This window comes from Cydia splendana, chromosome 16, assembly GCF_910591565.1.
Source record: "Cydia splendana chromosome 16, ilCydSple1.2, whole genome shotgun sequence".
Classification (NCBI taxonomy): Eukaryota; Metazoa; Arthropoda; class Insecta; order Lepidoptera; family Tortricidae; genus Cydia; species Cydia splendana.
The window spans coordinates 4,597,424-4,611,281 of NC_085975.1; the positions used below are offsets into that span (position 1 = coordinate 4,597,424).

The following is a 13,858-nucleotide window of genomic DNA, read 5'->3' on the forward strand; positions in this document are numbered from 1 at the left end:
AGACAAAGCAGCGGGTAAGTTAATTATAATCAACTTTAAAGTCCATTTGTAGTTTTTTGTAATTAACTCGTAAACGGTGTCCCATAGCAAAATAGGTTTTAATTAATAAATAATTTACATCAAATTTTCTCCAAAAACATCTTGAACTTTTTTTCTCTAGGATCAAATTTAAAACGATATTAAAGGAAGAAAGTTAATTACAATCAGTTCACAGGTCACTTTTTTTTTAGTTTTTCGTAAATAACTCGTAAACGGTGGCCCGTTGCAAAAAAATATTATACATAAATATTGAACATAAAATTGTCCACAAAAAAGGTTGTTTTGCGCTACGATCAATATTTAAAGAGGTATTAAAGGGGGTAAGTTAATTAGAATCAATTTCCAGGTCCCTATTTTTAGGTTTTCGTAAATGATTCGTAAAATAAGGCTCATAGCAAAATAAGTTCTTAATGTTCTTGTAAATAAATAATCGGCGTACAATTTTCTACGAAAAACATAACACTTTTCTCTAGGATCAATATTTGAAACGAAGAAACGTTTTCTTAAATCAACTTTTTATCTCTTTGTTAACTTTAACAACCCTAAAGTATTGATCGTAACGTAAAAATAAAAAGATCCAAATTTGTAGGAAATTTTATGTTAAAACGTTTGTTATTGTTTTGTACCTATGCTATTCGTACAGATATTCGAGATATGAGCAAAAATATGAAAAAGGTACCTTCACCCCCCTCCCCCCTACACCCTCAGCACACCCGCTAAGCTCGAGGACATTAAGTATGGTTATCTGGACACCACAAGGTATAACTGTGCCAATTTTCAAAATTATACGAATTATTTCCGCAGATTTTTTTTATTTTCTTGAGCTATTAACTAACTCGAATGTCGAAGTAGAAGTGTTTTTTGTCATTACAATCTTTAAGGGCTGGCCTGTATTTTGCTCAACGCGTTAGTATTGCCATACAACGTGGCAATGCGGCCAGCCTTCTGGGCACACTGCCCATCGGCAGTGACTTGGGGGACGTTTTTTATTTATAGGCGTTTTATTTTAAGTTTATTTAGTTAAGAGATAGTTTGTATTATTATTTTTAAGCTAATTTAATGTTTTATATTTATTTAATAGTGTTGTAATAAATATTTTTCAATACTCATTAAATGCTTGACTTTTACTCGTCAATTCAACATTAGAAAAATAGTAAGTAATTACAGTTAGAGTTATAAATTGTTATAATTCTTTTTGTGAAGATAGCTAAATTATCTTAGCTTTGCTAGTATTCTTCCTTATTTTCACTACCTACTTGCCCGAAATTGACTGCTAGAGTTAGACCAAGTCTGCAACGATTTTGATAGCATAGGCAGTGTAAGTGTTATACATAATTTCATAGAAGTTTGACGTTTAAAATAACACTTGCACTGCGTGTGCAATCAAAATCGTTGCAGACTTTTCTTGGTCTAGCTCTATTACATTTTTAATGTCTATTAATAAGAACTATTATTTGTCTCATAATCATTTGGTATCATTTGATTAGATTCTCAGTTTGTCGCGGTATACACTCATATTGTATATATAATTAATAATTATTTACACTCACCGTCTTACCTACCATTTTTAATTTCATTAAGTACTCATCAAAATTCGAATTTGCTAATAAATCTTATTCAATATTAACTGCCGGAAAAAATCCCGGAACTGACAATTCAGAATACCGATGTCGTCAGAATAAGGACGTAGACGTGCTGCGCGGGAATGGTGAGGTGCGCCGCGCGGGGCGCCCGCCTGCCCGTTCTACCACGCGTCTGCTTCACCCCCTTGAAAACGTAAAACTCGAGTATAAAAGCGCCTTAAACTCAAACACGTTCCCAGAGCCCAATTCAGCTTAAACGTCTTGATATGGTTTTGACACGACATTGATGATCATCTTGGAAGGTGATTGGCCCGCATCTCACGCACGAATTTCACTTCATTTCGCATGCACCTATACGTCTACCATCAGTTTTGACATTGGCATATACGCTCACGTCTACGTAACTTACTTTCTATGCATCTCGCTCGTACTCGCATATGCGAGCAATAGTGCAAGCGAGATGTACAGAAAGTAAATTACGTAGACGTGAGCGTTATGTCAATGTTAAAACTGATGGTAGAGGCTCTGGAGGTCATATCTATCTGTCGTATAGACGCGTTTTGTTAGAGAGTGAACCTTCTGTACCTAGTAGGTACTATTATTTATTCTGTGACATTGGCGAACATTCTGTGACAGGACGACATTTTTTAGAAGAAGAAGAAGAATTGTAACTTTTAAAATCAAATATATATTCTACAACACTGCATTCCTATGGCGGATATAACATTAGCTCGCTCAATAAAGCTCGGTAAAAATAAGATTAATAAGTATCGAGTGTCTCCGAGAGCTGAGCTAGAACAAGAACGTCGGCTACAAGTAATGAAACAGCGGATGCCTGCGACAGCGACATTTATTCCATTTAATGTAGCACAACGAATTTCAAATAGACAGTTCCTGGTATTTTTAACTAGCATACATTATTTGAAATTTAGCACAGTTGGGTAAGAGCGATAGGATTGGTGTTCCAATAGGTCCCAAATTTGAGTTCAACCCGAAGCGGTGAATTTTAAAATTTTCCTTTAATTGACAATTTTTAGGGTTCCGTACCCAAAGGGTAAAAACGGGACCCTATTACTCGGTACCTACTCGGCATCCTCAGGAGCGGACTGAGGATTTTGAGACTAATGAATTTTAAATATGCCTTATTGAGCATACATTTTTACGTAATGGTTTGCTACAGTAATGATAATTCATATTAGGGAAAATATGAAAATAAAAATGTACAATCAGAAATGTCACGACTTTACGTCTTGAATATTTTAACTTGGCAACTCCCCTGTATTTTAACTGAGAACAGCACAATATTAAACCTTAACAACAACGCATTACGACTGATGACACACATAAAATGCAACAGTACAAACAACACTCCTAACTGTACATCAGTGGACATTATTACAAAAGGCATAAGGTCCACCTATGTACAATAAAGGTATCGAAACACGAACCCCACGTTCTTGGCGAATTACGTATTGATGATCACACGAAAGAGGGCGGCGCGACAGCTGATATATTACCTGGAAAAAGACAAAATTGATTTAGGACTTAACCAGCATGAAAGTTTTTGGAATTAGTCAAGATTTATTGAATAATTTTACGGTTTAGACTCACTTGTTTTTAGTCACTCGCGCGACATGTTTCGGAGAGCCTAGGTCTCCTTTCTCAAGCACTAACAGTGCGAGCAGCGTTCACGACGGCCGTGTATCGCTTACTGAGCTCGCATGTCGCGCGAGTGACTAAAAACAAGTGAGTCTAAACCGTAAAATTATTCAATGTTAGTATGTCTCACAACGTCACAACAGTTTAAATTCGATTAGTCAAGATTTATTGAGTCGAATGGTCGATTACCAGACTGCCTACGAAATGCGGTTTCGTTTTATGTCCTAAATAGTACAACATGGAAGCAACAGAATTAATAGAACTTCCTGGCACAAAATAATGACTTTAAGTACGTAGCAACCAAATTCAAGGGTATTTAGTAAAATAATTATAGGCGTTTTTAATTGTTCTTTTAAATACTTACTTAAAAATGTCATTACACTCATTACTGTAAAGTAATTTGGAATAATAATCCTAATTTCTTTTTTTGACGATAACGTTTATCGGCACGAGACATTTTTAAATAGGCCCAATTTGTAAGATGAATATTATTCTTGTAACAAAATAAATAATAATTTTATTCAAAATGTTTTTGTACCTATCGACTTAAATGGCGTCACGTGTGCGTAATGGCCAAAATCCAGATTACAGTCGAAATCAGGAAACATAAAAATTTTACGAACGCCCTCAATGTTGAACGATGAAATCCCTGTGTCAAGGGCACTGTTGTTATTAGTATTGCTTTAGAAAGTAATGAATTTTAGCTTTTTATGCGCACATCAAAAAAAGCAGTTACAATACTAAAAAGTTAATACTCAACTTTCGAAAAGCAAATGCAAGAAATAAATTTAATTGAAAGGTTATTCGGTTCTACTTTTATTGTTGAATTCCATTGGTACATAAAATACTCTCATTCCAGAGTGATATCTTAAAGTAAAAAAAAATTTAATATACTTAACGAAATACAGTCTCCGTTAACTATAATATACATTAAATTTCGGAATAGAATAACGTGCGTTACCTATGCAAACATATTTCTTTGATTTCGACTAACATATTTTTGTTCATTTCATTTTAAACCAAAATTGGTTGTTCCTTTATTGCCACACAGCCAAATTTTTTAATACATGATATACAAGTTGGGTATTTCAGGAAAGGTATAGTTGAAGGCTTCGAAAAAAGTTATTTAAGAGGCTTCGAAAAGGTAGAGTTAGTTCAAAAATCATACTTTCAACTAAAAACTGTAAAATGAATTGCTGTCTAAATACTCTTGTTTCTAATATTACACGTGTATACCCCTAATTACGCGTCTTTGATCTACTTTTTCGCAATGTTTGTAATGTAATAAAAAACAAAACACTCTCGTTTATTAACACGCCATCCTCCGTTCGACGAGGAATTCATTTTTCTTCTATCAGGATACCGTTTTGATTGATTTTAGCGCCAATTGAGGGTCCCGAAGAATCTTATCTGTGGAATAAAGAATGGGATGGACTCCGTTGGGAAGTGGCTTAAGAAAAATTGCTGGTAGGATTGATTTATTGAATGTAGCCATAAAATTGACGGTAGGTAGGACGAATACCTATTCGTAACATTGAGACAATTTTGTAGTAAATGCACATTAATAAAACGAAAAGGGATACATTTATTTGTGCGAAAATAAATACAACTGATAAAAGTTTGTACGTAGTTTAATAAGAAATCTTAGCTACGTAGTTAAAAAATAGCTTAAAGTATTAGCTTTACCGGTAAGTTCAGTTTAACTTAATCGAATTACAGTTGTCAGGGAATGTAACTTTGAACCGAGATTGTAATCAGCAGTAACAATGAAATTGTAACTTTGCCTTACGCGTTCTTTGAAAGGTAGTTAACTGGAACTTAACATTATACTTGTATAGTTACCTAAATAGTTTCATTTCTAGCAGAATGCCAGCTTGACAGAACTTCTTGACTGCTTCCAATTGCTCTTCAAGCGCAATAACCCATTATTTTTGAAGTGAAAACTTCTTTAGCGGCGCTGTGCACTTCTTGTGATGGGGAAAAAATGTTAAACTCGCAACAGGTCACGTGACCGCAAGATTCGTAAGACGTAAGACGGACACGTGACCTGATCGAAAAACTGTTACAATGTCATTGAGTTTTCACTTCTGCCGGCACTCCCGGAGTGCAACCCGTTGTTTTTTTAATTAGCGCGTTATACTGTCTCACTGCTGGGCAAAGGAGCCCCTTGATTTCCACAAATCCCGTTTTAGTGCTTTTTCCGTCCAGTTACAGATAAAGGCGTCTAAATTGTCCCGCCATCTCCGTCTGGGCCTGCCACGTCCGCGTATAACCTTACTCGTTCCAAAATTAAACACAATTATCAAAATTGCTTAAATGTTAAATCAAACAACAATTTGTCAAAACATTAAAGTCCCGTAAATCCGATACACTGGAAATCGACGCCGATTAAAGCTAATTTCATCAACGGTGTAAATTATTCACGAAGAGTAAACATGTGGGCCGCCTGACCCATTATGTAATGGCGTCCTTCAAAATGTAAACGTTAAAATCACTGGCCATAGATAGACCTTATTTCTTTGCAATAAGGTTCACTGATTCTCACTTAACCAGTGTGGACGCTGAGATAGAATAGAATAGAATAAAATTTATTCATAAGCACAATCAAACGAGACAATACATAATATAAAAGAAAATACAACATAAGATTCAAGTGCCACGAAATGGCCCCATCTCAGCATGTTGCTGGTGGCTTACAGCGCTGATCTTCCGATGAGACCATCAGGTGAGAAGAATCACGGAAGGTAACAGACAAGAAGAAAAAGTGATGTGTGCTGTGGTGGCCGGTGGCTATAGACAGGTGGCCTACTGATTGGTGCATTGTACTAGGGAAAGCAACGCGGTTCTGCCAATCTACTGACATTTTTTCTTCGAGCCCATGCATGCAGAAGTGCAGAGAACACTAAGAATTTGGACAACGATTTTTTTACATCCAATTTTCAACGAAGCTGGTCTTATGCCATTTTATTATATACGAATAAAATAAACTAACATCCCTTTACTCAGTCGTTTAAAGATGCGCAAAATGCTTCACTGAGTTGAAAATATTGATTCATTAATCATTATCTATCGCTCGCGGTGATATATACCACTCATTTCGCTCACTTTGAGAAGAAGAAGAAGAAGAAAGTAATGTATTGTAAAAACCTTCTATATACAGCGCCAATTAAATTACAAAGAAAGAGAGAGAAGAACTTACTCACTAAACACTTAAAGCTAGATACATGGTAATTGTTAAAGTAAATGTAACACAAAAATAGACAAGTCCACCAGCAAAGTGAAAAATAAAAAAAAAGGAGTAAGAAAACTACAAAAAAAAATATTTGGCGCCGCTATAGTGGCTACAAAAGGACACCACTCAGCATATGCTCTGGTATAAACACCACAGCGCTGGTTTTCTGTGGAGCCCCAGGCCGGCTTTGCTCAGTGGATCTGTAGACTATATTGTTCAAGAGTGAGTAGAGGGAAATCTCAATCAATCAGATACACACAGCCATAAGTACGACCAAGATGGCGATTACGATCCCGCCATGTTTTCCCGACACTCTCCGAATTCTTCCGAACCGCTCCGAAACCTATTCGCATAGTCTCACTCGCTCCTCGCTTGTCACGATCGGCCGGCTCATTCGAATCGTGAGTGAAAAAGAGCGCGCATGAAACACTGAGATAGATGAGCGACTGAGCGAGTTAAATCATCAGAGTGAGTTGAAGAGTGAGCGAGTTCAGTCAAAAGATATGTAGTTCATTTAAATCACTCACTTGTGAACGACACATGTCTCAGCCGTTCGATCTACATTTGTGAAACATTTAAAATAAATAAAGTACATAATGATTTGCTTTTCATTAGACTAACTAAGTAGTTACTTAATAAAACACTAACACTACTAACAGCATCTCAAGCGGATCCCGCACGTTTCTTTCTAGGAAAAGTCTGTCATAATTACTGCAGTTCCAGTACTCTCGTTCTTTCAAACACAAGTTGTTTTACTCGTACCCTTTTTAGGGTTCCATACCCACAGAGGAAAAACTGGACCCTATTTCTAAGACTCCGCTGTCCGTCTGTCCGTCGGTCTGTCTGTCACCAGGCTGTATCTCATGAATCGTGATAGCAGTTGAAATTTTCAGAGATGATGTATTTCTTTTGCCGCTAGAACAACAAATATTAAAAACAGAATATAATAAACATTTTTTAAGTGGGGTTCCCATACAACAAACATGATTTTTATGGCGTTTTTTGTGTACTGGTACGGAATTCTCACGCGCGAATCCGACTCGCACTTGGCCGGTTTTTTAAAGAAGCTACGTTTCATTCTAATTAAAAAGATATCATAAATTCTCTTTCTACGAATCCAAGTGGATCCTTAACTTACAGTGGGATTATACATGGCGTTCTTCCAAATGGCGAACAGTGCACGCAGACATTATTAAAATATGTACTTTATGTAGGACGTTTGTTAATGGAAGTTTAGTAGTTAAAGTTGGAAATTGTTGCGCGGCGTAATGGAAATTGGTGCTTCTGCAAGAACATTTATGTGTTTGTAGTGTTTGTAGAACCTAAGTTTGTACGAGATAATTTTATTTTATTATTTATAGAATATCAAAAGTAATTGTTTTTTACCATATTATACCTATTACCTATTTGTTATTGCTAATGTTTGGTTTAGATGTTTGCTATGTGGTTATTATTCGCTCGTAACTATCAACGAAGGTTTTCACCGGTCAATAGAGTGATTCTTGAGGAAGGTTTAAGTGTATAATTGGTTATCGGGTCGCTAACTGTATCTATCTCTTTTTTTTTTGTTATAGTAAGTACTAGGTTCGTGAGTCTTTATGTCATAATATTCAGTAAAAGGTGAATCTAATCTTTATATCAGAAATTAGGTACCTAATAATGAGTTTCAGCTTTTAATATGTCACGACCACTCGAACTATTCACTGGGATTTTTCAATAAAGGGAGTACAGGTTTTTAAATGGGCCCATGTAACACCCCAGAATTTGCAGGCATCTACAGACTACGGTGATTTTTTACCCATAACACGGGCCGTATGCTTATTTAGCACAAATGTAAGTATGCTTATTTACTACAAAGTATAAAAACATCTACCGGAGTAGCTAGTTCCTGCATACCCCGTTTTAATCACTGATCTGAGAGACCGATCTCAGAATTGCCCACGACCTACGACTGAAACTGACGTCTCTGATCCTGAGAAATTTGATGGCCCCTCGGGAAATCCGATAGAGAGCTATGGGGCAATGTATTATGGAGACGGCTGTGTACAGTTGTTTGCTTATTTATACTGTGTTCTATACAGTTTTAGATGAAAGTCAGTAAAGGAAGACAAAACTCGACTTACAATGAATAAAGGATGACTCACGCTAGACCGGGCCGGAGCTTCCAGCGCTTCGTTTTCTATGAAAAGCAGCACATGATCACCGATCAGCCGTCATAGAAAATTACATGTCGGACGCCTCAGCCCGGGCACGGCCCGGTCTAGCGTGAGTCATCCCTAATATGCAGGATTAGTCTCCGCACGGGACTTCGTTCACATACAGTGAAACCTGGTTAAGTGGGACCTGGATTAGTGAGAAACCTCTATAGCTGGGACTCATGGTGCGGTCCCGACACTTTAGCACTGAATTACCTCTGTTAGTGAGACAAAACGAACCTCTATAACTGGGATTAATTGTTGTGATTTTATAGTTACATTTACCTCTATAATTGAGACAGAGAGTGTATTTTACCTCTTTTACTGAGACTATATTTATAAGATTACATTTTCCTAATTGTGTTTTTAGAATTTTATACGAATTACCTCTGTATCTGAGGTAACGTCAATCTATGACCTCTCTAACTTGGACTTTATTGATCTATTTCCGTATACTTACTAACTCTTAGTCTATCCACAAATTCCGCATTTGCTTAATTGTGTTTAAACGACTTCAAGTTTCATTTAGTTACTTTATGTAGTTAAAACTATCGAAACGAAAGCTGAAATCTTGATAAGTAACACGAATAAACAAATTTTCATTTAATAAATTTCTAAGACCCAATGAACTCCGTATCAAATTTAATTGGAAAATCTATCCTTTGGAAAATCATTCAAAATAAATTCAAAGAAATATTTAAACAGACTTAAAAAATATTTAGGGACAAGGATTATTTTACCTAAACATTTAAAGATAATTACAAAATACCTTATTAACCACCTCTATAACTGAGATATATCCTCTATTCTCACCTCTATTAATGGGACCCTCTGTAAATGAGACAGAAATGTATTTGTACCTGGCTAACTGAGAGCCTGGGTAAGTGAAATACCTCTTTAAGTGAGACAAATCTGCTCGTCCCTTGAAGTCTCACTAATCCAGGTTTCACTGTATATACATTGCAAACCGCCTCCTATTTTCTTAATCTTATAATAGTAGGTAGGTAGGTAGGTAGGTAGGACTTTGATCCTTTATTGTTCCATTTTATGTGATCTGTGTGACATATTTTTGATTAAAATATGTCACACCGATCACATAAAATGTCTCTTCAGGCGTTTTTGCTTGATGGTCTTCCATCGAGACAAATATCCAAATATTCTGTTCTAATATTACCTATAGAGCAGGACTGCAGGATATCGATCGACTTCCCAACTGCAAACTGATACTTCAAACAATGCAGAAAACATAGGAAAAAGTGTTTCAGTCAAATCTCATCAAATTTTAGTATGATGTAGATTTAAGTCTCCTGATTCTTTTTTTGTAAGGAAACGAATCTCTCAGAAGTAGACTTTCAGAATTAATCAAGATTATATTTTTCTATTTCTATGATGTGTTTCCTAAAATCTATACATTCCATTGGTAAATGCAACTGCATTATAATGTGACTTCATAACTGTCAGTATCTGTCATTATTATTCAAGGTATCTAAATATCTTAGGAAACACCTCATAGAAGTAGAAAAATATAAAATTGATTATTTCTGAAAGTATAGGTACTTCTGAAAGTTAGTCTATAAAAAAATAATCAGGAGACCTAAATGTAAATCGTATTAAAATTTCGTGAGATTTGACTGAAACCACTTTTTCCCTGTTTGCTGTTGGGTCCTTTAAATTACACACTCAAATATCACAACTAGCCCTAAGTTTAGGGTGGTTTAGGTACATTTTCCCCCTCCTATTTTATAACATTTTTATAACACAAACTGCACGTTGCATCCTCATATTCTCATAAAAGCACGCCATGTTAAGTCAAGCATAAAGCCAGATGAAATGTAAATGTTTTATTACTCTAAAACACCCTACTGCACTCTGCTCTAGGAAAAAAGTAACGCTATCGCTATGAAATGAGCTGAAAAGCTAATTTCAGCGAGATTATATTTTCAGCCGAGCGACCTATTTAGCTTTGGGTATTAGTGGAAGCTGCGCTTAGGGTAAAGTGTCCATTAGAACGTATAGTGTGCAGTTTTCTCGAGACTGGGATTATGGGGAATTTACTTATAGGTACATATAACAGTTAAACAGTTTGAATTCTGAGCCAGTTTGTACACAGCTAACTGATATGATTCCAGTATTATTCTAATATCGGTTTGACGTCAGTGCACGTTCGAACTGGCCTGTTTATACATACAGTGCAACAGTTAAAATTTGTCTGAAAAAGATGACGTCACCGGGTCTCAGAGGTTAAAGTCGATAGGTACATTCTACAAGATGGCCGACTTTCCAATGCGCACAATTCCTGTAGGTAGTTGAAATTAATAAAATATTACTAACTCTTCAATGAACTACTTTACGAACATAATAAAACCACAACTTATTTTATATTAAAACTTACAAAATCCAATAAAATCTCTCTCACATTTATTCCCGCCCAAATCAAATAAACTCAATTATTACAAGCATCTTCACTTTAAAGTGCTATTTTATACTGTTTAAAAGCACTAAAAAACTTTTGAATTTACATGGAACGTAAAACGAAGAGGGATCACTTTTCAAGAAAACAGCTGGAAAGGCGTCATTTGTTTTGAAGGTCGTTCTCCCCTTCTGAATGTCTTGAGTTGAATAGCTGGAGACAACCCACCATTTGCATACGCTTTCTTGATAGATTGTATATTTATGTATACGAAGTAACTAAAACTACGGGGTTATAAAGTGTCATTCTATGGAACTTGCTAACTATGTAAACAAAAGTCACTAGTAAGTTCATCATTCAGAGACAATTTCTATATGGCGGTTTGTTTATAGTTAGCAAGTTCCATAGAATGACACTTTAAGGCGAATGCACAGAGTTACAAACGGATGGGATAACGAAAATGTTTATTACAATAATTAACTTAATTTATTCATTTAATGTTGTCTGGAGTTTACAATTTACCAAGCCGTATTAATACAAATGACTGGTGTAATCGACGCATTATCATTTGCGCAAAAATTAAAGTGGAAATGGTGTGGCCATACAGCACGAATGCATAAAGACAGGTGGGCAAAAATAACCACCCTATGGCGGGGCCCTGCGGGGACAAGGAATAGAGGGAAGGCTAAAGAAAAATGGCTCGACGAAATCGTGGCTACAGCCGGGCAAGACTGGTCACAGAAGGCAAAGGACAGGAAAAACTGGCTGAGTCTGGAGGAGGCCTTCACCCGAAGAGGGGTCTCTACAAAATAATAATATATATTTTTTTTAACTATTCAAATCATTTTTTTTTTTAAACTTTTTATGTACCATGTAGAGAATCAATAAAGGCTTTTTATTTTTATTTTTATTTATTTATTTATTTTATTAATACAAATAATAAATGTATATTTAGCAAACTGGCTATAATCCCTACTAAAATACGAAAGTAAGTAACTGTTTGTCTGTTATCTTTTTACGCTTAAGCCGCTGAATCGATTTATGAAATATGAAATTTGGTATGGAGATAATATGAGTTTTTCTCGGAAATCATATTCTCTGATGGAATTTTCTATAGAACTGGAAAACGAATGTATTAATTCTACGCATAAGAAGTAGCGGGCATATTCATATTCATATTCATTTATTCATAAAATTACAAACTTTACATGTCAAAAGGGTTATTAATTAATTAGGTCAAGTTCAATTAAATTACAATTCATTAAAATAAAATAAAACAATATAAAACAAATTCAAATAAATAAAATATTAAATTAAGTTACGATTAAATCATAATTATTATATTCTGACATATTGTGATTGGGATCATTTATAGGTAATTATTTTATATTTTTATTTTACCCATATACCTAATAGTTATCTAGAAGCTTTTTATAACAATATTAAGGCACATGATTACGGCATGGGTGGGTATGTGGTAGCCTAGCGATCTAATTATATCACGGATGTAATCATCTTACTACGACATATACATAGGCACCCGCTCTTAATGCCCAAGACAAGTAAGCTTATCTCCTGCGAAACTACCACGCACATACTCCCACGTTTTCACTGGGTCGAGTCGAGACAACTAGCAAGTTATCCGAGATACAGAGATGATTAACTGCGCGGCTATCGCTCGTGATTTAGTGGAGGTATCATTTAGGGCCGTGTTAAATGTAACCTACATGTAGTTGTGTAATAAGCGAGGTATTTGTGTCTAATCTGCGTTGTTGGTGTAACCATCACACTGTAGAGAGCAGCCATGCAAATAACAATCACACTGTAGAGAGCGACCATGCAAATAACAATCGTCATGATACTGTCAGCACCTTTTTAAATTTTAAATTTATCTCGATACAATTTTTACTTGTGTGTGTAATATACAGTAGTTCATCATGTTCCCTCTTAATTACGATATCATTTATCAACTATTGCGTGCATATTTAGTGATTATTTTTACCTTAAGGATGACTCAAGTTAGACCGGGCCGTGTCCGGGCCGGAGCTTCCGGAGCTTACTTTTCTATAACATGACAGGCGATCACGTGATGCTTTCCATAGAAGACGATGCGCTGGAAGCTCCATGTCCGGCCCGGTCTAACGTGAGCCATCCTTTATCCGACGTCTCAGCTGGGTTACTTACATCAAAATGAAATTATATTGCGTTAAACCCGATCTAATCACTAAATCATCATCCAATCATCATCATGTGTGTACAAAATGCGATATTGTAAAGTGTTTTAACTAATGTGTGTTCTCTGATGCCAGCTTATTGAATACACAAGCGAATAAAAAAATTAGAGAAGACTTACTTTTAAACAAACAATTTTCTAACCCTCCAACCATTTATTTTGTTTCCAAGTTAATATTTCAAGAAACACTACAAACGACGCTCAGCAAATTACTTTTCAAGCAAATCAATCAAACGCCGGCCTAATAATTACTGTTAGTTATTTGTTCCAAAGGCTGTGTTAAAAATGTACTGACCCATTTTCTACGTTCAATTAGGTTATGACCAGCGGAGCGGAAGCTTCGCTTTGATCGTACTATGTGTGTGAAAATGGTGGAAAAGGCTTATGTTAGACGTTAATATTTTGAATATGGGAAAGGATTTATAAGCGAAATACTGCTGTTGAACAAGCAAGCATATTATTTAGCTTTAACCACGTGATTAAATAAGTAAGGTCAAAGTGAGGAAG

General features: G+C 35.7%; 1 protein-coding gene across 1 annotated transcript in view; it reads right to left on the bottom strand.

The window, feature by feature from the left end:
* Window positions 1-13,858, bottom strand: part of LOC134798128 (hemicentin-1-like) — a 512,059-nt gene that overhangs the window by 238,750 nt on the left and 259,451 nt on the right. The window lies entirely within an intron of this gene.